The sequence below is a fragment of the Gossypium raimondii genome, chromosome 13, assembly GCF_025698545.1.
Source record: "Gossypium raimondii isolate GPD5lz chromosome 13, ASM2569854v1, whole genome shotgun sequence".
Taxonomy (NCBI): domain Eukaryota; kingdom Viridiplantae; phylum Streptophyta; class Magnoliopsida; order Malvales; family Malvaceae; genus Gossypium; species Gossypium raimondii.
Genome location: NC_068577.1, coordinates 21,520,772 through 21,548,740, shown reverse-complemented (window position 1 = coordinate 21,548,740; position 27,969 = coordinate 21,520,772). Strand labels below are relative to the sequence as shown.

Sequence of the window (27,969 nt, the reverse complement as noted above, 5' to 3'; positions counted from 1 at the left end):
CCTTAAACAAGTATAGTACAAGTGTTAGCTTTGGAGCACATGAATAGGCATTTCATATTCACATATAATCCTGGCATGAGATATAACTAACTCACCACTTTTGGGTATCAAACACCTAAGTTCAATATATTGCAAAGCATACAGACATTAAAGGTCTCAAATGTAGGAATCCTTTAATAAATTATACAAATAATTTTATTATCCTAGCTGAATACAAACAATTATAAAAGAAATTATTCAATATGATTTCGAATTGTGAATAAGTTTACCTAGATCACATAGGGGTTTTCGGCTTAGGACAGTTATGGATTTCAAGAATAGTAAGCAACAAAAAGTTTCAAGCATGAAGATAATTTGGCACATCATAGTGTCCCATATTCTTCCTCGTAGTAACCCTTTCCCGCTCACCGCCTTATATCTTATTATCTCACCTTTATTTCTTCACATAGGAAGTCATATCATAAAATAACAACTATGGTTAGCTCACGAGTTTTTTTGCACTAATGAATGAGCTTTTCTAATTTTGTGACTTTGTCACATTTTCTTTTTCTAACACATCTCACTCACAAATGCTTTTTCCTTTCAAGTACTTTTTCCACTCATTTTAGTTTTGTTTTGGAATTTTTCTTTTGTTGCACATTTTGGCTAACCTATAATCATTATATCACATTGATCCCTCCTAGTTCACTCTATTTTGATAAAAATCCACCATAATGTATCTACTTAACCCTCAATACGTACAACCAAACGTCTATAGTCATGCAGTTCAAGACCAACAGAAAATGATAAGTACACATTTATAATATGGCTTGGGTTTTGTATAAAGTTTCATCAAGAAGTGTTTTCTGGCTCAACAAAAGGTACTAAGGATAAATAATAGGGTTAGGTTTTTGGCTTGGGGTGTATTCTAGACAATGCCTTAGGTCATCCCCAGGTATATCAATATTCACAACTCTAATCAACCAAACAACCACAAATTCACAGTTTATCATTCATACTAGCATGCTCATTTCCTTGTATTCTTTATATCATTTGGTACATTTGATTGCTTTAATGCCTTTTTACAATGTAATATATAGAACTTAGTATTCTAATAATAAAAATTTTAAAATAACCTATCATCATGCCAAATTTATTGTAAATACAAACAACCTATGTACATGCTCCTAACCAATCACTTGTATTTCTACAAGCTCAAAGCACACAAATGACAAGAAAAATCAAAGAAATTCATAAAAATTTTAAACAAAAATTTTTATGTTACCCCCCACACTTTAGATAACACATTGTTCTCAATGTGTAGCCCCTAATAAGATAAGGAAAGAAGTTACCTAATTGATCGTGATAGTTCCATAGGCTTATTGGTGGGTGCTTCCTCCTTTGATCATTTAAAGCTTGAATTGTTTGTGCCTCCTTCATGTTGGGTTCCTACATAGAAAATTAGAACAAAACACAGATAATCTACTTTTAATCCTACTCCTATAGAGTTAAATTAAAATCATCCAATAATTAATAGAAAAATTTAAAAATAAAATTTTAACAAGGTTCAATCAGCCTCCTCAAAATCCATCTCTTTATCTCCTTCTTCTTCTCCATTCTATCCTTCCTCTTCACTTTCACGCACCTCTTCTTCCTGCTCAAAATGTGTAGGCCCAAACATGTTTGGCGTATATTAGGTACCCTAATATTGTTCTATCATGCAAACTTCTGAAATATTGGGCTCGATTATTGCATCCAATGTATCATCCGATCCAATTTTGGATGACTACTCTATCCAAATTCTTGTTGAGTGGTTGATTTTGCTCTCCTTTGAGATGAAGCCAGGGTTGCTATTGCCTCATTTTGGCATTTATTCCACTCTTTTGTTTGTTTTCCCCAAGCTCAACATTTTGTGTAAACATAGTGTCACCGATGATACATCAAGATGGCTTCATTGATTGTTCTGTGGATGCCATTGGAATGCCCACTTTTTCGTATAAGTCTGTCACCATGTGAGGGAAGAAAACTCCCACTTCCTGGCCATTGGTACATCTTTTCATATTCTGGTAAATCCATTTCTCGATGCATATTTGTTTTTTTCTGTAAAATATCATAAAGAAGAACCTTTAAGAAATAATTTATATTAGATACATTTAAAGTAGGAACAACTCATGCGCATAAAAGTTGAATCCATGTTTTAGCTTCAGGAAACATTATGGCTTGATGAAAGGAGGTTAGGATGTTGGTACTTGGGTGATATTTCTATTCGCCCATTCCTTTAGTAAAAAAGTTTATTATGTTATCCATTTCTATGTCTTGAAAACACTCAAAATTAGTTTCATCAATAAAATCTTTTTCATAGCATGGGGCATTATAAAAGTCAAATAATTTGAGGGTTACTCACACTTCTTTCCCTCACACAGGTATCGTTTCCCACATATGACCTTCGGTATTTCTAGACTCTTGGTTCTGTAAAGATGCTTAAAATTCTTGAACAATAGGGACCATAGCGATGTCTTTAGGGATCATCCAGAAACGTTCCCAACTATGATATCTAACCAAAGGACATATTTCTTAAAAAAGAATCATTGACAGATCAAATCCCCTCTCTTGGATAAAAGTTTTCCATTGAAGTTCAACAAAATACTTTTCAACACTTCGGTTTGGAAAATTAGAGGGGTTCGAAACCGTCGATGATTTCGGTTCATTAGTTCTTGAAACTTTTCTAGGAGACATGGTGCTTTAGTTCTCCTAACTAATGAAATATCAAGCAAGTAAGTTCAATGGAACAACAAAAGTTGAGTTAGGAACCCCTAACCTCGTATAAGTCATTTGATTCTTTGTCACGGTAGTTTGTTTGTTGTTCCCTAAGATGTTCCCGTTCTTTCTTGTACTGAGTAACCTTTGAAAGAAGAAATTTTCCATACAAATCTAAAAGAAAAAAAGAAAGTGAGTTTTAGGGTTTAAGGGATTTTAGAGGTTTTGGGAGATTGAAAGAGTTAAGAGATGTTTAAATAATTTAAGAATATATATTTAGGTTATAAATTAGATGTTTAAAGGTTAAAAATTAGGTAAAGTGGGGTTTAAATCGTCAGGTCAACCCTGTAGAAAATTACGGCGATGATGTGACACAGGGGTTCCATGTCGCGACATCCCTACCAGTTTACCGTAGTCGTGGCATCAAAGTTCGATGTCACAACACACTCTAGGCTTTTGGGATATCTTGGTATATTGACTGTGGTGTCGTGACACACAAAGTCCGTGTCACGACATCGAAAAGATGTTCTGAATTTCACTAAATCTGCTCTTGGTGTTTGTAAACAGAAAAATATATAGGATTTTTCCTATGTAAGTTATCACATTTTTACTTAAATCCGTTGTCAAAACTAAGTAATTGTTTAATAAATTAATGAAATATGTGAAAATATGAAATTAGGACATAGAAATTATCAAAATGTGATTTTATGCTTTATTATATAGTTTTCATGCAATAAATGGCTTATTTTATATAATTTGAATATATTACATTTTTTAAGACATAAAGTAGGCCATGTATGACTAAATTAAATTAAAAAATATAAAATTATATTTAATAATTCATTTTTAAATATTTCATTAATAAATTTTGGTTTTAATTAATTATTTAAATTGGATAAATTTTATTCTTTGGTCCTCTAACTTGTTGATTTATTCTGGACAGGTTTGATGGCTTTTTCGGATTACGAAACTGTCGAAATTGGAGACCAAGTCAACCCAAAATTCGACTGCACATGGCTATCCATAAACCACTCTTTGGTTTAATTGCACAAGGTCCTTGAAGAGTTGAAGAAATTAGAGATTCACCTGAAGGTTTGCACTTGACAGAGTCTCAGTCCTGAGTTGTTGTGGCACACAAATTGACCAAAAATCAAGGAAAAATCAACTTAGTTTGCTTGATTTATGTCCGGCCACCCATGGAAGATTCTTCAAAGGATGAAAACTCCTATTTTTAGTAAACTATCCCCCTCTCCTTACCTATAAATAAGACCCTCTCATTCATTCTTCAAGCATCCCACAATCATTCTTCAATCATCCCTGAAGCACCATTCTCTCTTAGCCTTTTCCATTCCCAAGCCTAGCATCATCTCTTCATAGAGATTTTAGCAATTAAGCCTCTTAAAGGACCCTTGGTCGGCCACCTTGGAGAACCATCAGCAAAGGAGCAAAGCAAAGGAACGAAGGAATCCCGTCAGTCAGAGTCTTGAGTGACAGCCACTCTGAATTTGGTTTAATCTTTATTTTGTTTTCTTTAATTTAAAGATGATTGCCACGTGTTCTTTGTTCTTGTTTACAACAGTGTCAGCTTAATTTTATTTAAGCTAGGATGATTGCTTTGATCCAAACAGTTTAGAGAACTTGTTGAAAGCGTACATGGCAAAGAATGATGCTTTGATCCAAAGCCAAGCACCAACACTGAAAAATTTGGAAAACCAAATGGGTCAGTTAGCTACGGAGTTACGTAATAGACCACAAGGAACCTAGCCAAGCGATACTGAGAATCCAAGAAATTTGTGTAAAGAACATATCAAGGCAGTGGCATTGCGAGGTGGTAAAATTCTAGAACCCCGATTGATTGATGTCGAAGGTAAGCCCGTTGAGAAGAATCAACCAATTGTTGAAGTTCCTACAGCAAAGGAATCAGAATCTGCAAAGTCTGACAAGGTAAACCCTGACTTAGTGAATTTGGATATTTTAACATCTTCTTTAGATGTAGATTTACCTACTCAGAAAAATTGTCTGGTTCAACCGAAAGTTCTATCACCTCTATAACCGCAAAGATTGTAGCAAAACAAACAGAAACATGAGGTCCAATTCAAGAAGTTTTTGGATGTTCTGAAGCAGTTACACATCAATATTCCATTGTTGGAGGCTTTAGAACAGATGCCGAATTATGTAAAGTTTATGAAGGATATACTGTCTAAGAAGAAACGACTGAGTGAGTATGAGACTGTTGCCTTGACAAAGGAGTGCAGTGCATTTTTGTAGAACAAATTGCCACCGAAATTGAAAGACCCAGGAAGCTTTACTATACACTATAACATTGGTGAATCTTATTGTGGTAAAGCTTTATGTGACTTAGGAGCGAGTATGAACTTGATGCCTAAGTCTATTTCCAAGATGTTAGGGATAGGTGAAGTAAGACCTACAACTATGACGTTTCAGCTAGCGGGTCGATCATTAGCATATCCTGAAGGAAAGATCGAGGATGTTTTGGTAAGAGTCGATGAATTTAGTTTTCCTGCTGATTTCATTGTCTTAGATTTTAAAGTAGACAAGGAAGTGCAGATCATCCTTGGGAGACCTTTCTTAGCCATAGGAAGAACATTAATTGATGTGCAGAAAGGAGAACTCACTATGCGAGTTCAAAATGATCAGGTAACCTTTAACATTCTTAAAGCAATGGAATTTCCTGATCCGACAGAGGAGTGTTCAGTTATGGAAGAGATAGAAACCTTGGTTTCTATGGAAAGCAATTTTTAAGAAGATCCATTGGAGAAAGCCTTAGATCTTGACCCTTTGGAGGATGAAGAAGGTGAAGAAAACATGGCTTTGATGGAAGCCAATCTAGGGAATTTCATTCAATCCACACGGTTTGAATCTTTGGAGTTAGAAGTTAGAGAATTTGTGCAACCCAAATTGTCAATTGAAGAACCACTTAAACTCAAACTAAAGGTACTTCCTTCCTATTTGAAATATGTTTATTTAGGTGATTGTTCTACTTTGCTTGTGATTATTTCAGCGGAACTGACGAAAGATCAAGAGGCGCAACTAATTGTTGTTGTAAAGAAATTTAAGAAAGCAATTGGTTGGACCATAAATGATATTTAAGGTATAAGCCCTTCTTTTTGTATGCATAAAATCATTTTAGAAAAAGGTGAAAGATCTTAGATTGATGGGAAAAGGAGGCTCAATCCTATTACGAAAGAAGTTATGAGAAAGGAAGTGATCAAATGGTTAGATGCGGGAATCATTTATCCTATTTCAGATAGTTCGTGGGTAAGTCCAGTGCAGTGTGTGCCAAATAAAGGTGGAATCACGATTGTTGAAAATGAGCATAACGAGTTAATTCCAACGAGAACTGTTATCGTTTGGAGAATCTGTATTGATTATAGAAAGTTGAACAAAGCCACTCGAAAGGACCATTTTTCGGATTAGATGTTAGATCCTAAGGTAGTCATGCGATTCCGACATAAGCATGTGTTTACACGATTTCAGACACCAAGAGCTATTATTAGTGATGAAGTTTCTCAGTTTGTGAACAAATGACTTAAGTGGTTGCTTGACAAATATGATGTGAAGCACAAGATTGCTACTGCCTATCACCCCCAGTCTATTGGACAAGTTGAAAGAGTGAATCGCGAAATAAAATTTATCCTTGAAAAGGTAGGACGCCATAGTAGAAAAGATTGGTCTCGAAGGCTCAATGGTGTATTATGGGCCTATCGAACAACATTTAAGACTTCATTAGGAATGACTCCTTATCAGTTAGTCTTTGGAAAGGCATGTCATTTACCATTAGAGTTGGAGAATAAAGCTCACTGGGCTTTGAAGTAGTTGAACTTTGATCTTAAGCAAGCCGGTGAGAGAAGGATGTTACAACTTGATGAGTTGGAAGAGTTGATGTTGTTTTCCTATGATAATGCCAAAATGTTTAAAGAAAGATCAAAGAGATGACATGATAGTCATATACGACCTCGCGAGTTTAAAGAATGTCAGAAGGTTTTGTTGTTTAATTCAAGGTTGAAGTTATTTCCTGAGAAGTTTAAATCTCGATGGAAAGGACCTTATACCATCTATTGAGTTTATCCTTATGGAGCTATTGAATTATACGAAAATTACGGAGGTACATTTAAAGTTAATGGTCAATGTCTCAAACACTACTGGGATGATAAAATTGAGCGAATTAAATCCTCGCTCAAATTAGCAAACCCTTAATTTTTCATGAACTCATTGTGTAAATAAATAAATAATTAGAACTTATTTTCTTAATTTATTACATTTAATTAATTCTGCCTAAGGAGATTGGAACTTAAGCAGGTCACTGTGATCCCTTCAACCTTTCCTGAGAATTAATTTAATGTACTTTGTTAAGAAGAAATTTTCTAATTAAAATTTTTAAGTTTCATTTTTTCAGTTTAAATTTTAAAATTTTATGTTAATAAAGGGGGTCAAATTCAGCCCAAGGACTAATCGTTTTTTTAAGATACAGTCTGAATTTGAGGCCCAAGACAGCAAAAAAGAGGGAAAAATCTATGCCTTGCTGTCACATCCATTACTTGTCGCCCAAGTAACTTTAATGTAGCTAAATTTTTGCTTCATGTTGCCCTAATTTTTCCCTATATAAACCCCTTTTCATTCTACTAATTTTCATATCCCTCAAAGCAATTTTCTTACACCCTAAAAATCCTTAAATCTCCCTTTTGTGCCGTCAACGTCAAATCCTAAAAGAAACCCTAGTTCTTTTCTTTTCTACTTTTTGCCGAAATTCCTTATTGCCGCTGCAAAGAGATCACCTCCGTACCAACCTTGCTGTCACAAGGTTTTTGCCGTAGCAAGTTCTTCCTACTTTGCCGATTTTTCTTTTCTCTCTTGTGCAGAAACTCTGCCGAATTTTCAAGAAAAGATACCATGTCTCGGAAAAGAACCAGATCTTCAAAGACTACTCCTGAAAACCTGATTTTGATTGATGAAGAAGTGAAAGAGAGATTTGATTCAATCTTTAAGCATCAGCCTATGATGCCGAAAAAAGGTTTTAACTTGAAGAGTAATGGTGTAATGGTTGTTCCTATACCGATTAGAAAGAAGATCAATGCTCTCAAGTGGGAACTATTTTGTGATGCTCGTTCACTTCCCGATGATGAACTAGTTCGAGAATTCTATGCTAGTTTGACTACGCAAGATGTTACTGAAGTCATCGTTCGAAAGAAAACGATACCTCTTACTTCTAAGTCCGTCAATGATTTGTTTAATTTACCTGATGTTGAAGAAGATGAGTACTACCCAATGACGAAGAATATCAGTTGGGATTTTCTTCAACAAGTACTTGATTTTGTGAGAAATCTAGGATCCCAATGGATTGTAAGAAAGTATGGGAGCCATTCTTGCCGAAGAGAATACTTAAAACCAGTAGCAAAGGTATGGTTTTATTTTGTTCGCTACAATTTTATGCCTATCTTACATAGTTCCACCATCTCGATGGAACAAATGCTTTTGTTATACACAAATTTGACAGAAAAGTCCATTAATATTGGGAAAATTATCCTCAAAGAGATTCATGATTGTGCTAAAAGCAAGGCAGGAAGTGCTTATTTCCCATCATTAATCACTTCACTTTGCTTAAGGGCTCGTGTTAAAACACAAGAAAATTTGAAGGGGCGATATGTTCAAAGATTAGTGGAGAGGGTGCATGAGCTGAATCAAGGCGAGTAAGAAGAGCCAACTGAGCTGGATACAGAGGAGTCAATAGATGGAATTGAAACTGAAGCTAATTCAGTCACAGACACTGAAGAGGAAGAATCTGATAAGGTACCAAACATTCCTGAATCAAGGGTTGAGCCAGAAGTAGAGCTAGTCAAGCTAAGTGTTGAACCTGAATATACAACTCTTATGCTGACTTCTACAAGTACTTCAAGGAAATCGGAGTTGTCAATTTTGATGGATATGTGCAACTTCATGCACAATCAACAACAAAATTATTAGAAATATGCAAAAATTAAAGATGATTCAATTTAAAATATTTTTAAGAATATCTCTAATACTTTTGTTCCTGAGTTCCCAGATGCTATCTTTGAGACATGGACGGAAAATGCTGACGATGCAAGTGGAGATGGAGCTAAAGAAGAAAAGAGGAATGAGTCAGAAAAATAAAAGGGAGGATTCTTGTCTTGTTATTTATTTAATTATTTCTAGGTCTTTAGGAATTTATTTCTTTCGTAATTAGGATTTAATTTCTGCAAAATAAAACATAGCAAGCATGAACAACTTAACACTTCTTTAGAAAGAATAAAGATAAGTGATGTGGTAATGGGAATGAACATGTCTAGGATTGGGTTATTAGGAAGACTTGGTATTGAAGCAGTCTTAATGACTCACCTCTCTTTCTTTACAACCCTACCTGGTGTTCAGTTTTCATTTATTACTTTGTTCTTGCAATGAGGACATTACTTCTTTTTAAAGGGGAGGTAAGGCAAATAAATTGCTCAAATTTTTAAATTTTTTTCAAGTATGTTTTAATCATTTCTTTCATAAGTATATTTTAATAAATAATGTTTAAAGATATTTTTGTTACTGAGATAGTTTGTATGCAAGTATGAATGATGATTTTATCTAAGTGAAAGTATGTTATCAAGAAGAATGAAATGCTTGTATGATCTTAGCCTTAGTAATGTTTGCCATGAAAACTTAGTTTCTTTTGAGATTTGACATGCATGAAGGTTTATATCTTTAGAATTTACTTAGTAACTTTCTTGAGGCGAAATCCTAGGGGACATAAAAATCTAAAATGATATAGGCACTATTTTTTTGGATCGTTTGAGCCTTTTTGAGCCAACCCTATGATATTAGACCCTTAAAATTGTAATTTTGAGCTTAAAGACCTGTTTTTGCAATAAACCTACATTATAAGCCAATTACGATTTTTTAAAATTATCCTAATCTTGAGCACATATCTTAACTAAAGTTGTCTTGGGAATCAACATTTGAGGAGATTTTCATAAAAATGTATGTGCTCATGCTTAAAAAAAAGAGTGAAGAAAAGTTCGCTTAGTCTCCAAAAAGGAAAAATGTATGAGTTTGAGTTCAAAATAAGTTTGGGGGTGTTCCAAAGGTTCACTTAATGGAAAAGGAAAAGGTTGTATTACGAGAAAACCAAGACAAAGTTAAAGGTTAAAATTTTTAAACTGAAATATCCCATCTCTTAAAATCCCTACCTTTAACCGAGCTCCATTACAACCTTATAAAAGACATGTTGATTTGATGATTATGTCACCTACATTAGTGGAGAGGAAGTCTTAAGTTCAACATATGAAGATCATAAATAAACCTTGTGATTGTTTGCTTGATTGACAGGAAATTATGTTGAATAAAGAATGTTATCTATAGCTTTGACATACATGCAAATTATGATTCATGTTGGCATATTTTGAAACTTAGTATAATTTTAAGGAATGTTTGCATATGAATTACTTGTTAATTAAGAAGATTTATAAGCATAAAGTTATCAATGCATGATTATGGGACAAAGATTGATGCTGCTTGTACATTAAGCAATTTTGCCTTCGCAAGATCTTTTGCTGTGCATAAACATTACTCGGGACGAGCAACGATTTAAGTTTGGGGGTGTGTAAACGGAAAAATATATAGGATTTTTCCTATGTAAATTATCACCTTTTTACTTAAATCCGTTGTCAAAACTAAATAATTATTTAGTAAATTAATGAAATATGTGAAAATATGAAATTAAGACATAGAAATTATTAAAATGTGATTTTATGCTTTATTATATAGTTTTCATGCAATAAATGACTTATTTTCTATAATTTGAATATATTATATTTTTTAAGACATAAAGTAGGACATGTATGACTAAATTAAATAATAAAATATCAAATTATATTTAATAATTCATTTTTAAATATTTCATTAATAAATTTGGGTTTTAATTAATTAATTAATTAAATTGGATAAAATTTATTCTTTGGTCTTCTAACTTGTTGATTTAATCTAGATAGGTCTGATGGCTTTTTTGGATTACGAAACCATCCCAATTGGAGACCAAGTCAACCCAAAATTCGGTTGCACATGGCTATCCATAAACCACTCTTTGGTTTAATTGCACAAGGTCCTTGAAGAGTTGAAGAAATTAGAGATTTACCTGAAGATTTGCACTTGACTAAGTCTCAGTCCTGAGTTGTTGTGGAACTTAAATTGACCAAAAATCAGGGAAAAATCAGCTTAATTTGCTTGATTTATGGCTGACCACCCATGGAAGATTCTTCAAAGGATGAAAACTCCAATTTTTTGTAAACTATCCCCTTCTCCTCACCTATAAATAAGACCCTCTCATTCATTCTTCAAGCATCCCACAATCATTATTCAATCATCCTTCAAGCACCATTCTCTCTTAGCCTTTTCCATTCCCACGCCTAGCATCATCTCTTCATGGAGATTTTATGAATTAAGCCTCTTAAAGAACCCTTAGTCGGCCACCTTGGAGAATCATCAGCAAAGGAGCAAAGCAAAGGAACGAAGAAATCTCGTTAGTTAGAGTCTTGGGTGACAGCCACTCTGAATTGGGTTTAATCTTTCTTCCTGAATTGGGTTTAATCTTTCTTTTCTTTAATTTAATTTAAAGATGATTACCATGTGTTCTTTGTTCTTGTTTAGAACAATTTTGACTTAATTTTATTTAAGCTAGGATGATTGCTTTGATTAAATAATATTTATTTGATTCATGCTTATAATGTTTGTGCCTCAATCGATCACGTTTTCAATTAAAATCAAGTTTGTATTTCGTTCATACGTGATTGAAATGCACTTGAATTAGCTGAGAGATCCTAACCAGACGACAGCTAATGCACGTATAATTGAAATGTTCATGCTCAATTTAGATCCTAACCCAATTAAATTGTAGGTTGCATAACAACTCTAACCAAGCTCTGTTATCTGCATAGTTTTTAGATTTGTGTGATTAAATTGTTTCAAACCTAACACATCTCTGTTACCTCACACGAATGCTAAGAAACCCTTAGTATATAAGGATCAGTAAAATGTGTATTTACTAAGTAAAAGATTTTGAAAGGACCTAATGTGGTTTCCAAACTCATGAAAGATCGAGTTTCCATGAAATGTTTTTCCGAATGTTATTAAGCATGTTGATAATAAATTGAGTTTAATTAAAATAATTGTCCTAGTTTATTTATGTTATAATTGTTGCAAATTGTGTTTAATTTTAATAAAATATATTTCATTCATATAGTTAGCATACTTAGGATAATTTGCATTAGGGATCATTGCATTTAGCTTAATATATTTTAATCACCACTTCTCAACTATATTGTGTTTTTATTTTACCAAATTGTTAATATAATTTTACAATTTAAGTGATTTAGCACAAGTACAATCCTTGTGGAGACGATAACTCGATACTTACTTATTACTTGATAACGACTGGTTACACCTGCACAAACCTACGTGTTATAGTGTTAAGACACGGGGCTACCGTGTTACGGTACTAGCTTTATTTTCACCTGAAATTCCAATTTCTAGAGTGTTATTGTTATTATAAAACATAAAAATAATAAAACTTAAAACCTAAACTAAATAGTTAATTATACAATAATTTACAAAAAATGAAAAATCAATTCAAATATTTTAAGTTTTGCTATTGGATTCATCTAACAATATTATTAATTCACAGATGGACGATTCTTCAGTTCTATCTTTATTAGCCCATCGTCCGTTGTGCCACTCCACCTTTGCTGCCTTACCCTTTTCGTTAAACTTATTTTTTTTATCTGCACACATTAAAGGAAATACGTCCCTTGACTCAAGATTATCAGAAATAGATAATTTATTACAATGTTCTCTTGACTTTCTTCTACTTCCATCATTTAATTGGTGACCACATTGGAAAGTTTCAGTCTCACCATTGATTTTAATGGTTAATGCATTTTTCTCTAAATCAATAGTGAATCTAGAACTAGCTATGAAACGTCTACCCAACATGATGGGTATTTCTCGATCTTCTTCAAAATCTAGACCCACAGAGTTTGTCGGGATGATAAAGCTGCGCACTTTGACTAACACATCTTGTAGTACTCCTTTCTGGATGTACTAAAGATCTGTTGGCCAGCTGTAATGTTAGCTGGGTATTTTTGAGGTCCTCTAACCCAAGCTTTTAAAAAATAGAGGCATTAAATTAATACTAGCTCCTAAGTCGCACAGAGCTCTATTAAAATGAGTGCTCCCTATATCTATGGGAATAGTAAAACTTCCCGAGTCTTTCAATTTTTGGGCAACCTGTCTCGAAATAATAGCACTATAGGAAGCACTTATATTAACTTGTTCGCCTACATTAATTTTCCTATGCCTAGACATAATTTCATTTAAAAACTTGGAGTACTTAGGAACTTTCACAATTCATTCGATCAATGGCAGGTTAACATTTAACATTTTGAAGAAGTTCAGAAAACTTACAACCTCATCTTCATCCTACTTTTGCTTTTTTTCTAATCTTGAAGGGAATGGTATCTTTACAATGACAGAATCTTTAGTTGCTTCTTTCTCTGGCTCAACAACCATTACAATTGCTTCCTTTGGTTTAGGCTCATGATCAGCTTCTAGGGGCTTCTCTTGAAGATTTTTATTATTCTCCATATTTGCCTCCTCCATTGGGTTTTTTAGGCTACTCAGTACTTTACCTAATCAAAACATTATTGCTTTCACGTGCTCCTCCCTTCCCTACGAGGATTATTTTCCGTATTACTGGGAATTCCTGTGCCAATTTTTCTTTTGATATCCCCCATCATGCTCATCAATTGGCACATCTAATCTACAAGTTTAGTCAATGTCTTTGTTGAACCGGTGTACTCAGATTGCACCTGCTTCACATTTGTTCTTATTGACTGCATCTCCTATTGGATTCTTTCTATACATTGACCATACAGTAAGGTCACTTAGGTTGGCCTTTTCTCGAGGTTTTTACAAATAGGGAGGTTGATAGTTAATGTTTTTAATTTGGTTTAAACTATTACCCCTCATTGGTTTCCTCCCCATCTCAGGTTCGAGTGGTCTCTCCATCTAGGATTGCATATATTTGAATTGGGATTTCCACCGATATTCTTGATGTAGTTCACATCTTTGGTAGGATTATCAATATAATGGAAGAGTGGTTTATCTCCTCCATAGATGTCCGGTACACCATTTTCAACCTCTTTTCAATTGATTTGTCCAATAATTATTGGTATTTATCATTTTTCTAGACAACCTTCACCGTAGGTGGTCTTTGGCCATATGTATGACATTCTGTTGGCCATTGGTAGGAATTTATTGCCATACTTTTAATTAGCTCGTACGTATCTTCGTACGTTCTATTCATCAAGGCTCCTGTTACAGCTCCATCTAATCTGGACCTTGAATGTACATCCAACTCATTGTAAAAATTTTGTAGTCGTAACCACTTAGGTAATTCGTGGTGTTGACACTTCTGAATCAACATCTTGAAATTCTCTCATGCTTCGTGAAGGCTTTCTCGTTCTAGTTACTTGAACATCAAAATTTCCCTTCTTAGCTGGACCGTTTTGCTAATAAGGAAGAACTTTTGTAGGAATTTTCCTGTGAGTTTGTCCCATGTCGTGATCGATCTTGGTGCTTGTGAATCTAGCCAAGAAAAGGTGTTATTGATTAAAGAAAAGGGGAATAACTGAAGACGAATAGCGTCATCAATGAACCCATTATATTTTAAGTTATCACAAAGCTGGAGGAATTGTTTTAAATGCTTACTCGAATCCTCTTTCATTGTTCCTTCAAACTGTAAATTGTTTTGAATCATCTAGATCATAGCTGGCTTTATTTCAAAATTATTCACCATGATAGCTGGCCTCGTTATGCTCCCTTGAACCATGTACAAATTTGGCAACGTATACTCTCTCAGACTCCTCCTGTTACGTGCATGTTTATATTTGCTGGTAGCTGTGATGGTGGTGGTGGATCTTCTAGATTGTTAGCCTTGTCAAACAATGGATTCTCACATGGTATGTTGCCTATGGCAGGTGGTGGATCTTGCATCTACTGCTACTGTTGTTGTTGTCGACGATTTCTTCAGATTATTTTCTCTAGACCTGTGACTGGCTCTATAGGTGTTTCCCTACTACGAGTCATACACTAAACCCAAAAAGATAAAATTAGTAAAACCAAGGAAATTAAAATCATAACTATAACCTAAAAAATTCCTAATTATTCTATTTGTATGTGAAAATGAAAACTACTATAGTGACATTGCCTCTTCGACAACGTTGCGAACAACTTGACTGCTGTAAACTGAAAAATTTATAGGATTTTTCTATATAATTCATCACCTTTTTACTTAAAATTGTTGTTAAAACCAAGTAATTGTTTAATAAATTAATGAAATATGTGAAAATATGAAATTAGGATATATAAATTATTAAAATGTGATTTTATGTTTCATTATATAGTTTTCATGCATGAAATGACTTATTTTATATTAATTTAAGCATATTATATTTTTAAGCTATGAAGTGGGCCATGCATGATTAAATTAAAGAATAAAATATAATGTTAGATTTTAATAATTCATTGTAAATATTTCATTAATAAAATTGTGTTTAATTAATTAAGTAAATTGATTAATTAATGTGGTTAAATTAATTCATTTGATCCTCTAAACGATCTGCTATTTTTGAAAGGTCTGAGAGTTTTCTTCTAATTGCAAAATTGTCCAAAGTGAGGACAAAGTCAACCCAATTTTCGGCTGCACATGGTTGATTATAAACCAATTTTCTCCTTCATCTTTATAAAACCCACGTTAGTCTCTTCACCAAATTTTTAATTTTCCGTCCATTACATTCTAAAGCCCTCTTATTCAATTTTGATTCCCAAACTTAATTCCTTGGACTTCTATAATTCCCAAGCCAGAACTCTCCACTGTATTTCAAGAAAAACATCCAAGAACACCATAGATTTCTCCATTATTGAATTTTTGGGTTTTTCAGGTTTTTGATCAAATACTCGATTTTTTTTCCAACAAAGGTAATGATTCAATTCCTAACTAGTTTTAAATGTTATCTAGTCCTTAAAATTGTACTTTTAGCCATTAAATCACATGTTTTAAATTAAAGCCGATAATTGGGTCACTAATGGTGGATTTCACGATTTTGGGTAAAAACTTAGCTTCAAAGTGTTTTTCAATTAGTTTTGACATGATTAGATGATTTCTAAATATAATTTAAAGTTTCGTTAAATATTTCTAACATTTTAATGAACTTTCGTGAAAATTACCATAAATATGTTAAAAAATTTGATACCATGAATTGGGTAGTTTTGAGTAGTTTAAAGGTTGAGAATCAGTCATAGGTGAATAACTAGATCAACAAAATTAATTTTAGGCAAAAAGATTAAGTATAGACCAAGATAATTGAAATTCAAGTTTGTTATATCGAAGGCTTCGAGTACATGAGAATTTAGCTTAGGCTTGTGTTTTGGTTGTTTGAAATGAGTCTTTAACTAATTGTTGATTGTGTTGTTGTGTGATTTACTTGTTGAAGCTTCAGAATCATTAGGACCTTCAACAAGTAAAGATAAAGGCAAGGAAAAGCTAGTTTAAGCTTTTAACAATTAGGCGAAAGTGTGATCAGTGAGTGTTTGGAATGGTTACTTGTAGACACAATTAATAGTGTTAATTGGGAGCTTCAGAATAGCCTAAATCCCTATCCTAAGTTCTGAGTGTAAGCTTTGTATTCCCCTTGCTTTATTTTGGAAATTTTGCGATTATGTGAATAATTATTAACTGAATATTATGAAACGATATTGTGATAAGAAACATTTGTGATGACTATTGTGAATTGTGTTGTGTTGTGGGCTTGATATGCATGCCAAATAATAGTGATAATAATATGCTAGTAATGAAAATATGTAGTGAAAGTGAGCAGAATTTCTGTAAGTATATATGTGTTGAATTGTGGAATTTCATATTATTATGAGATAATATGTAAGAATACTTGTATGTGATATATGATTGGAAGCACAAAAATATGTAGACTTTTTCAGAACATTTTGAGCCCTAATTCATTCAGTTTCAAAGTAATTTTTGTCAAAATTCACACTTTAATTATAAAATAATTAATTTTCACTTAAATTATTAATATATTGAATGTTAATTATTTTTATAATAAATTTTCTCAAATTTGGTTTATTTTCAACACTTTTGCACAAAAGGTGAAAATTGGCTCGACAGAGACCTCGGCAGGCTTGAATCATTGGAAAAATTTTTGCATCGAGTGAACCAAGAGCAAGGCTGAATATTTTACCAGCCAAAGACGGTGCAAATTATGATTATTTTATATACTTTATATTTAATTTTTATCCAAAGTTAATTGTGTTAAAAAATACTAAAAAGGCTAAAGGAGAAAGTGTCCCAATATGCTAAGAACAGAAGACTGATCCACCAAGAAAACTGGCATCCCAAAACCGTCCAATATGCTGCCCAATCAGCTGACTTTTTCTAATTTTTATGCTTGCAAAACAACCCTCAAATTTTCCTTAAACTCCATTCAAACCCCTCAACTTTTCGTGCCTTCAAACTTTTGTCCCTAGCTTAAAGTAGCAAGTTTGAAACATTCAAACTTGCTTGTTGCATGGCCTGCATAGGAAAAGTGTGTGGCTGATGATTATTTTCTATTTTTAGCAGCCATTCACACCTATAAATATCCACCTTTGCTACCTCATTCAACAGACCTTCATTCCTACACATCTCTCTCTCTTTCACTCAATTTCTTTCCTTTGTTTATCCTTTTTTCTTGTTCATTCCCTTTTCGATTTCCCTCTTGAAAAAGAGCTTTCTTCCACCTTGGAATAGCATTATTCAATTGTTTGTGGGGGCCTTAGTTTAATAGAACGAGCAGAGAAGAAGATGAGCGCACTAGTCTGGCTTCAGAGAAATACTTGATTTGCTTCCTAGTTCTCTTCTCTTTAATTTTCTTATTTATGTTGTGATTATGAATATGAATAATTGTTGTGTTGTTGTTCTTGTTCTAATTAAAATGAGTTAAATTTAACTTGTGTTGGATTGATTACATTCTATCCACTTAAATTATTAAAATCATGTTTGTGTTGTTATAGGCCTTGGTAAGTGGTTCAATTAAATAAAATCATGCTTATGTTATACTTGCATTATAAAATGTAAGGTAATGAAAAATTAATTATTAAACATATTGAAATTGTAATTAATTGACACAATATTTAATTGGTGCATTTTAATCTTCTAAGGTAGTGGGGTTAAATTAGTGACAATATTAAACGATACATTAGCCTTTCATAACTTACAAGATTATTGTGATTAAATTGTTTCAATATAAAAATATATTGTTACCTCACTTAATCTAATATGTTCTTATAAGAATTGATTAATTGTTTGAATTGACATTGAGAAATGTTCAAGAGATTGGTTAATCTAGTAAGTATGTATGTGCAATGGTTAACAAATTACCAAGTTGTTGTGAAAATATTCATAATAACATGAAGATGGGTTTAGTAATTCTAAGTTAAGGAATGTAATTGATCTAACACAATTATGTCATATTGATTAAAACTCATCTTTTGAAATCGTGCCTTTGGAATTTTTACTTTTTTTCTATTACTTAGTTAATTTTTAGTTTTTTAAATCACTTATTCAAAACAAAATATTTTTTCCACCGCCAAAGTGTTTGATTTACATTTCATAAATATTTTCCTTTCATAGTCCCTGTGGGTACGATAGCTTGACTTTTACTTGTCACTTTATTACTTGTTGCGATTGTGTACACTTGCACATTTTTGTCGTTCCAAGTTTTTGGCGTCGTTGCCGGTGACTGTTTTAAAAGACATTATTTGTGAAATTGTTAATTCTGCATTTTGGTATTTTTTTATTCTGTTAAATTTTAATTCCAATTTTTTTTGTGTTTGTTTCAGGTGTTTATGAGTATTGAGAAAATTATTGACTTATTCCATGTAGACCCTAAAATTGAAAAGACTTTCATACAAAGGAGAAGACAAGGGAACCAAAGGAGGACTGAAGAGATGAAATTCGAAAATCAAAACCAAAATCAAGGAGGAGCATTCGCTTATAGTGCTCACAATCCGATCATTTTTGCCGATGGGAGAAATTGCACCATTTGACAATATACCATTCCTCTCTTCAACAAGCTCAATAAGAGTATAGTGAGACCTGAAATTGAGGCACTGCAATTCGAACTAAAGCCAATCATGTTCAAGCTGTTGCAAAATATGAGTCAATTTAGTGGGATGCCTAGTGAAGATCGACATCTTCATCTTCGACTGTTCATGGAAGTGACTCATTTAAACTAGCAAGGGTAACCAAAGAAGCCTTGAGACTAAGATTATTTCCATACTCCTTAAGAGATAAAGCACAAGTGTGGTTGAACTCCCTACCATCCGGTTCCATAACTACATGGCAAGATTGGGTTGAACGTTTCTTAATGAAATACTTTCCTCCATCTCTGACCAACAAGATCTGAAATGAAATCACTTCATTCCAGTAACTTGACGAAGAATCTTTATATGGGGCATGGGAGAGGTTCAAGGACTTATTACGAAAGTTGCCTCATCATGGCATTCCTTACTGCGTTCAAATGGAGATTTTCTATATTGGTATCAATAATATTACTAGAATGATGGTGAAAGCTTCGGCAAATGGATTCCTTCTTTCTAAGTCTTATGACGATGCTAACGAGATTATTGGAAGAATTGTCAGCAATAACTTTTAGTGGCCAACCAATCGAGCAACCTCAGAAAGACGAGTAACAATTGTACATGAAGTTGACATACTTGCTTCTTTGGTAGCCCAGGTATCCTCCATGTCTTCTATGCTTAAGAACATAACTGTTAATGGTTTCAATGTTAATCTGACAGGTCAACAGCTGAACTAGTTTGAGAATATTTCTTATGAATATAGTGGAGATGACCATTTCTTTGAAAATTGCCCATCAAATCAAGAGTCAAAATATTACATGGGAAATCAGAATTGGAATGGTCCGCAATCAAATTCTTACAACACTTCATGGCAAAATCATCCAATTGCTCGATGGAGTAATCAATGGGCGGAACATGGCAACTCTTCTATGCCATTTCGTCCAAATTATCCGCCAAAATATTCTCAACAAGTGCAACAACCCCCACCAACTGAATCTTCAAGTAATCTTGAGAATTTGATGAAGGTGTAAATGGAAAAGAATGATGAACTAATCCAAAGCCAAGTAGCAACATTAAGAATTTAGGAAACCAAGTGGGACAGCTAGCCAATGAACTTAGAAGTAGCCTCTAAGGTATTTCGCCAAGCAATACAGAAAATCAAAGAATTTTGCGCAAAGAACATTGCAAAGAAGTCACTTTGCCAAGTCGAAAGGCATTGGAGCCGAAGGTGGTTGAGGTTCAAGATGAGCCTATTGTGGGTCAAGACAAAGAGGAATTTCAACCGGGTGTTGAAACTCCTATTTCATAGAAGTTAGTTTCAGTGATCCTTGATGCAGTAAAATCTAAAGTAGTTAGTTTTGATTATCTAACACCCTTGTCAGATGCAGAAAAATTTCCACAGAAGAGTTGTCCGATTAAAGCTAAGATTCTACTACTTCCATATCCTCAATGATTCCAAAAGCAGTAAAAGGATACTTAGTTGAAATAAATATTTGATGACGAGGTGACTTTTAATGACTTTAATTCTATTAAATCCCCAGATATAGTTGAAGTCTGCACTGCTATTTCCAATATGGAATCACTGGCTTCTATAGAATTGGTGCTCAATTCTTTAGACGATCCGTTAGAACATATTCTACTGGAGGATTCGCCAAGTGATGATGAATACAAGGAATGTTCTGCTTGGTTAGAAGCAAATTCGAAGGAATTCACTCAAGAAGTTCAACTTGAATTATTAGAGTTATCATCTCAAGAGTATACACAACAAAATTTGTTGATTGAAGAGCCAGTTGAATTAGGACTGAAGATTTTGTCTCTTCATTTGAAATATGACTATTTGGGTCTGCTTCGACTTTACCTGTCATTATTTCAGTTGATTTCACCAAAGATCAAGAAGAATAGGCACTTCTAATTTTGGAAAGGCACAAGAAGGGTATTGGATGGATTATTTCATATATTTGAGTCACAAGTTGGAGGATTTGTAGGAATTATAGGAAGTTATACAAGGCCACCAGGAAAGATCATTTCGGGTTTTCTTTCCCTAATAAGATGTTGGATAGATTTAATGGGAAAGAATATGATTACTTTCTAGATGGGTATGGTTGGTATGACAAATGGCCATTTGACACAACCATGGTCAATGACGATCCTGAATAAAATTGAGGAAGTGCTCTTCACTTTCTCTATTGTTATTTTATATTTTTAGTTTTTTTTCTCATTCGAATAAAATGGTAGACTAAGATAAAAATTTTTTTGGGTCATTACAATAATTAAAATTATGCCTAGGAGATTGGGACTTAAGCAGAACCATCCATGGCCCTTCCAATCTTTCTTGGGAGTTTAATTTAATGTAATTTTCTGAAAAATGTTTTTCTAAGTAGCCCGAAGAATTTAAGTATTTGTTTTGTTAAATAAAGGGTCAACTTTTAACCCAAGAACTAATTTCTTTGATTTATTTTAGTTTACTTTTAGAACAAGAGCTTAGGATAAAAAAGGAGCTGTCATTGGGCTTAAGGCACTACTAGGAAGGGAAGTATTCAACCCTTTTCCGCACAAACCTGTAGCCCTTACCTTGCTCCACCGCCACTCTTAAGTAGCTCCATAGTGCATCTCCCTTAACCCTTAATGTCACAGTACTTAACTCCCTGAACACCTTTATTCGAAGCCACTAACCATCGTACCTAAACTATCCTTAAAACCGCCACCCTTCCAACTCTAAACCTTGCCCTCAGCTACGCACCCAACTGCCCAAAACTAAAACCACCCTTAACATATTTTCTATGTCCGATGTCGAGGGTCCCTTTATCTAACACCAATTGACGAAGTGAACAGTTTGATATAATGGATATGCTGCAACACATATAGTTGCAGCAATAAGCTTACTGGAGATACTAAAAAATACGGGACGACTGTAAACTGAAAAATAGATAGGATTTTTCCTATACAATTCATTACCTTTTTACTTAAATTTGTTGTTAAAACCAAGTAATTGTTTAATAAAGTAATGAAATATGCAAAAATATGATTTTCACGCATAAAATGGCTTATTTTATACTTTATTATATAATTTTCACGCATAAAATGGCTTATTTTATATTAATTTGAGCATATTATATTTTTAAGCTATACAATGGGTCATGCATGATTAAATTAAATAATAAAACATAAAGTTATATTTAATAATTCATTTTTAATATTTCATTAATAAATTGAGTTTTAATTAATTAAGTAAATTGATTAATTAAAGTGGTGAAATTATATTATTTGGTTATCAAAACTATCTACTAATTTTGGACAGGTCTGAGAGTTTTCTTCTAATTACAAAATCGTCCAAGTTGGGGACCAAGTCAACCTAATTTTCGACTGCACATGGATGTCATAAACCATTTTTTGGTTTAATTATACAAAGTCCTTGAAAAGTTAAAGAAATCAGAGATTTTCCCAAAGATTTGCTGATGATCGAGTCTTAGTCCTGAGTTGTTGTGGCACTCAAATTGACTAAAACTCAGGGAAAAATCAGCCATCTTTTCTCAATTCATGGCCGACCACTCTTGGAGGAAGTTTCAAATGATGGACACTCCTATTTTTAGCAAATTAGCTTCCTTGCCTCACCTATAAATAAGAGTTCCTTTCTCACTTTTTCAATCATCCCTCATCCCATCATCTCTCACTCATTCATCATTCTCTCAAATCTTTTAGCTATATTTCCCCTTCATCATCCTTGCATAAGGATTTTAGTAATTAAGCCTCTTAAAGAACCTTTGGTTGGCCACCTTGGAGAACCATCAGCAAAGGAGGAAAGCAAAGGAGCGAAGGAGCCTCGTCAGTCAGAGTCTTGGGTGACAGCCTCTCTGAATTGGGTTTAATGTTTCTTTTCTTTAATTTAATTTAAAAATGTTTTCTATGTGTTCTTTGTTCTTGTTTATAACAATGATAGCTTAAATTTATTTAAGCTAGGATGATTATTTTGATTAAATAATATTTATTTGATTCATCCTTATAATATTTATGCCTCAATCGATCATGTTTTCAATTAAAATCAATTATGTATTTTGTTCATACGTGATTGAAATGCACCTGAATTAGCTAAGCGATCCTAACCAGACGACGTCTAATGGACGCATAATTGAAATGTGCATGCTCAATTTAGATCCTAACCCGATTGAATTGTAGATTGCATAACAACTCTAACCAAGCTCTATTATCGGTATAGTTTTTAAATTTGTGTGATTAAATTGTTTCAAACCTAACATGTCCTTGTTACCTTACACGAATACTAAGAAACCTTTAGTAAATAAGGATCAGTAAAATGTGTATTTACTAAGTAAAGTATTCTGAAAGGACCTAATGTGGTTTCCAAACTCATGAAAGATCGAGTTGCCATTGAATGTTTTTCCGAATGTTATTAAGCATGTTGATAATAAATTGAGTTTAATTAAAGTAATTATCCTAGTTTATTTATGTTATAATTGTTGCAAAATTATGTTTAATTTTCCTAAAATATATTTCATTTAGTTTGCACACTTAGGATAATTTTCATTAGGGATCATTGTATTTAGTTTTATATATTTTAATCACCACTTTTCAACTATATTGTGTTTTTATTTACCAAATTGTTAATATAATTTTACAAGTTAAGTGACTTAGCACAAATACAATCCCTATGGAGACGATAACTCGATACTTACTTATTACTTGATAACGACTGTGTACACTTGTACAAACCTACGCGTTACAAGTTTTTAGCACCATTGCCGGGGATTGTCAACTGTTGCCATAGTCATTTTTTTTCGTGAAATTATTTATTTTCAATTTGATTTATTTTTAACATTACTAACTTATTCTTTTTAATTTTTGTGATTGTCTTTTAAGGTGTTTATGAGCATAGATCGAATTATCGATTTACTCCCTATAGACCCTGAAATTGTGTGAACTTTCAGACAAAGAAGATGTGAAAGAACAACTTAAAGACAAGTCGAGATGGGCCTTGGAAATCATAATCAAGACCAAGGTAATGAAGCCGATTATGTACAAAATCCTATCCTCATTGCCGATGATAGGGATTGATGCATCAGACAATATGCTGTGCCACTTTTCAGTGAGTTAAACCCAGGGATTAGAAGGCTAGATATTGAGGCAACCCAGTTTTAATTGAAACTAGTGATGTTTCAAATGCTACAAATGGTGGGCTCATTTAGTGGTATACCCACGGAAGATCCACTTCTCCACCTTCAATTGTTTATGGAGGTGAGTGATTCATTCAAGATAGCCGGTGTGACTAAAGACGCATTGAGGTTGAAGTTGTTTCCGTACTCGTTGCGAGATCAAGCACGAGCATGACTCAATTCATTGCCACCAAGTTCCATATCTACATGGCAAGAATTAGTAGAGAGATTTTTTGTTAAGTATTTCCCACCTAGCAAAAACACTAAGTTGAGGAACAAGATCACAACCTTCCAATAATTGGATGATGAGTCTTTGTATGAGGCTTAGGAGCGATTCAAGGAGTTACTTCATAAGTATCCTCATCATGGGATTCCTCATTGTGTCTAGTTGGAGACATTCTATTATGGTCTCAATGCACATACAAGATTGATGGTAGATGCTTCCGCGAATGGTCCAATTTTATCTAAGTCTTATAATGAGGCTTATGAGATCATCGAGAGGATCGCGAGTAATAACTATCAATGGCCAACAAATCGAACAGCTTTAGAAAGACGTGTAACCGGAGTTCATAAAGTTGACTCACTCACTTCGTTATTAGCTAAGGTATCGTCTATTTCCTCTATGTTAAAATAATTAACCGCTAATAGTGCTAATAATTTTGCAGCTCAGCCATCAATTCCATTTGAAGTAGTTTCTTATGTGTACTGTGGGGAAGGTCATTCTTTTGAGAGTTGTCCATCAAATCTCGAGTCAGTGTACTATGTGGAGAACCAATATCAAAATAGGAGTGCACAAGGACCCCAGTCCAACTTCTACAATCCTTCATGGCGTAATCATCCTAACTTTTCTTGGAGCAACCAAGGAAATGGACCAAACAATAACTTATTACAGGAAAGACCCAACCAATCTCAAGGGTTTAATCAGCAAGCTCCAAAACCACCTCAAGCTGAGGCATCAAATAGTTTTGAGAACTTATTGAAAGCATACATGGAAAAGAATGACACTCTAATCCAAAGCCAAGCAGCAACACTGAAAATTTTGGAAAACCAAATGGGTCAGTTGGCTATGGAGCTTCATAATAGACTGCAAGGAACCTTGCCAAGCAATACTGAGATCCAAGGAATTTGGGTAAAGAACATATCAAGGTAGTGGAATTGCAAAGTGGTAAGACTTTGGAACCTCGATTGATTGATGTCAGAGATGAGCATGTTGAAAAGGAGGAAAGTCAACCAGATGTTGAAATTCCTACACCAAAGGAATCAGAATCTGCAAAGTTTTCTGACTTAGTGAATTCAGATATTTTAAAATCTTCTATGGATGTAGATTTACCTACTCAGAAAAGTTTTCTGGTTCAACCGAAAGTTCCATTACCTCCATATCCGTAAAGATTGCAACAACACAAGCAGAAACATGAGGTGCAATTCAAGAAGTTTCTGGATGTTTTGAAGTAGTTACACATCAATATTCTGTTGGTGGAGGCTTTAGAACAAATATCGAATTATGTGAAGTTTATGAAGGATATACTGTCTAAGAAGAAAGGACTGAGTGAGTATGAGACTGTTTCCTTGACAAAGGAGTGCAGTGCGTTCCTACAGAACAAACTACCACCGAAATTGAAAGATCCAGGATGCTTTACTATACCCTGTAACATTGGTGAATCTTACTATGGTAAAGCTTTGTGTGACTTAGGAGCGAGTATAAATTTGATGCCGAAGTCTATTTTCAAGATGTTAGGGATAGGTGAAGTAAGACCTACAACTGTGACCTTCTGCTAGCGGATCAATCGTTAGCATATCCCAAAGGAAAGATCGAAGATGTTTTGGTAAGAGTCGATAAATTTATTTTTCCTGCTGATTTTATTATTTTAGATTTTGAAGCATATAAGGAAGTGTCGATCATCCTTGGGAGACCTTTCTTAGCTACGGGAAGAATGTTAATTGATGTACAGAAAGGAGAACTCAACATGCGAGTTCAAAATGATAAGGTAACCTTTAACATTCTTAAAGCGATGAAATTTCCCAATCCGGAAGAAGAGTGTTCAGTTATGGAAGAGATAGAAACCTTGGCTTCTATGGAAAGCAATTTTGAGGAAGATCCATTGGAGAAAGCTTTAGAGTTGACCCTTTGGAGGATGAAGAAGGTGAAGAAAACATGTCTTTGATGGAAGTCAATCCCAGAAATTTTATTCAATCCACACGATTTGAACCGTTGCAGTTGGAAGTCAGAGAATTTGTGCCCATCTGCACCGTTATTACCATTTGCACCGTTAGAGTTGGGCCGAATATGGGCCTTAGGTCCATTTGCACCGTTATGACCATTTAGGTTATCTGTGTTGCTCGAGGTGACTGTAGGCCTTCAGAAAGGTTGTTAAATGATCGAAATACCATTGAAAGGTAAAATGACCAAAATACCCCTAGCGGGTAAAATACCGTTTTACCCCTAACTTACAAAATGACCGCTACACTCCTAGTGGTAGGTTCACTGATGTATGTATGAAAGTTATATGACTGATACTGAGCATGGCACCCTACATTCACGTATGTTACTATGGCATGTCATCCTCCATGGGGTTGGGTTAATATTGACGGAAGAAGTGTATGGCTTGTAGCCGTTCTGTTCAAGGCTTACTGCCTTTCTGCTTATGGCTTTTAGCCATTCAGTTAACTGGCAGCATTGCTGCGATATTTATGGATTTTAGTCGTTCTATCTACGGTACCGAGCCATTCTGTTGACTCAATGCCACAACCGGTGATAAACTTGGTATGCTAGCTGGGTGGGTCGATTTTATCCCACATGGTGTGTTGGTTGGTACGGGTGGTGTATTGGTTGGATCGGGCTGGATTTCTGTCTACATATCTGCATCTGATATTGATTCTATAATGGGCTTAGGTCCACCTAGTTCTGTTAATGGGCTAAGGCTCACTTATACTATGCTTGTGGTGGGGTCAGGCCCAGTCTATTTCTGCATACCGTATATCTGACTGTTTGTATTATAAGGGATTACACACTAGCTTTTTGTAAACTCACCTTTCTGTCTAACTGTGTAGGTAACCCCCAGCCTTAGGCGATTTGGAGCCGCGAGAGACTCGGAGGTGGCCACATGACCGCTGACGCTCTACTGTAGACTTTTTATTTAAATTTTATATTCTGGGATTTAATTATGTTATAAGGCCTTTGAGGGATTAAATTTTTAAAAGGGCTTTAGATTTCCTTATTTAAAACTGTTAAACAAGAATTTTCAAAATTAACAACTATTTTCCAAACACTTGAAAACAAACATTTTTTTTTTACATTTCGAACTTTAGTAGCTTCCGCGATTGGAATAACCTAAAGTATCAATGCCTGACATTAAGTAAACTTTTTTGACGAGATGACTTGCTAAACTCGAGCAAAAGGATTTAAACATTAAAATGAACTTTTAACGACAAACTCAGTTTTTGATCGACGTTTTGATGTGACACTCCAGATTCAACCATAACATTTGGGCCGAGTTTGGGGTGTTACATTTAGTGGTATCAAAGTCGAGTTGCAAAACTCGGCTGTGGAATGGGTTTTCAAAATTTTGTATTACAAGAGGTAAGTTTCAAATATGTGAAGTGTTATGAGGTATTTTGCTGAAAAGTGTGGCATACTGAGTCTCCGACACCAAATATGTAAGTTCTCTAACTCTGTTTACTGTTATAGACTGAAATGTTATATTAAGAAACTATAGGAAACTAAAACTGTAGTGACCTTGCGATTGTGAAAACAAATCTTAACTACTATCTCCATAAAACATCTACTTAATTATTGAAACTATGAGCTAAATTCATAAAATTTCTAATTCGGATAATACACAAAGAGAAAATGAGCGTTATA

The 27,969-nt window shown here is 34.0% G+C and overlaps 2 non-coding genes across 2 annotated transcripts; both read right to left on the bottom strand.

Annotated features, from left to right (window-relative positions):
• Positions 1–19,262: 19,262 nt before the first annotated feature.
• On the bottom strand, positions 19,263–19,369 carry LOC128036265 (small nucleolar RNA R71). Its single transcript, XR_008193063.1, has one exon. It is a non-coding gene; the product is annotated as a small nucleolar RNA R71 (small nucleolar RNA).
• A 5,006-nt stretch (positions 19,370–24,375) lies between these two features.
• LOC128036295 (small nucleolar RNA R71) lies at positions 24,376–24,482 on the bottom strand. Its single transcript, XR_008193093.1, has one exon. It is a non-coding gene; the product is annotated as a small nucleolar RNA R71 (small nucleolar RNA).
• Positions 24,483–27,969: the final 3,487 nt, after the last annotated feature.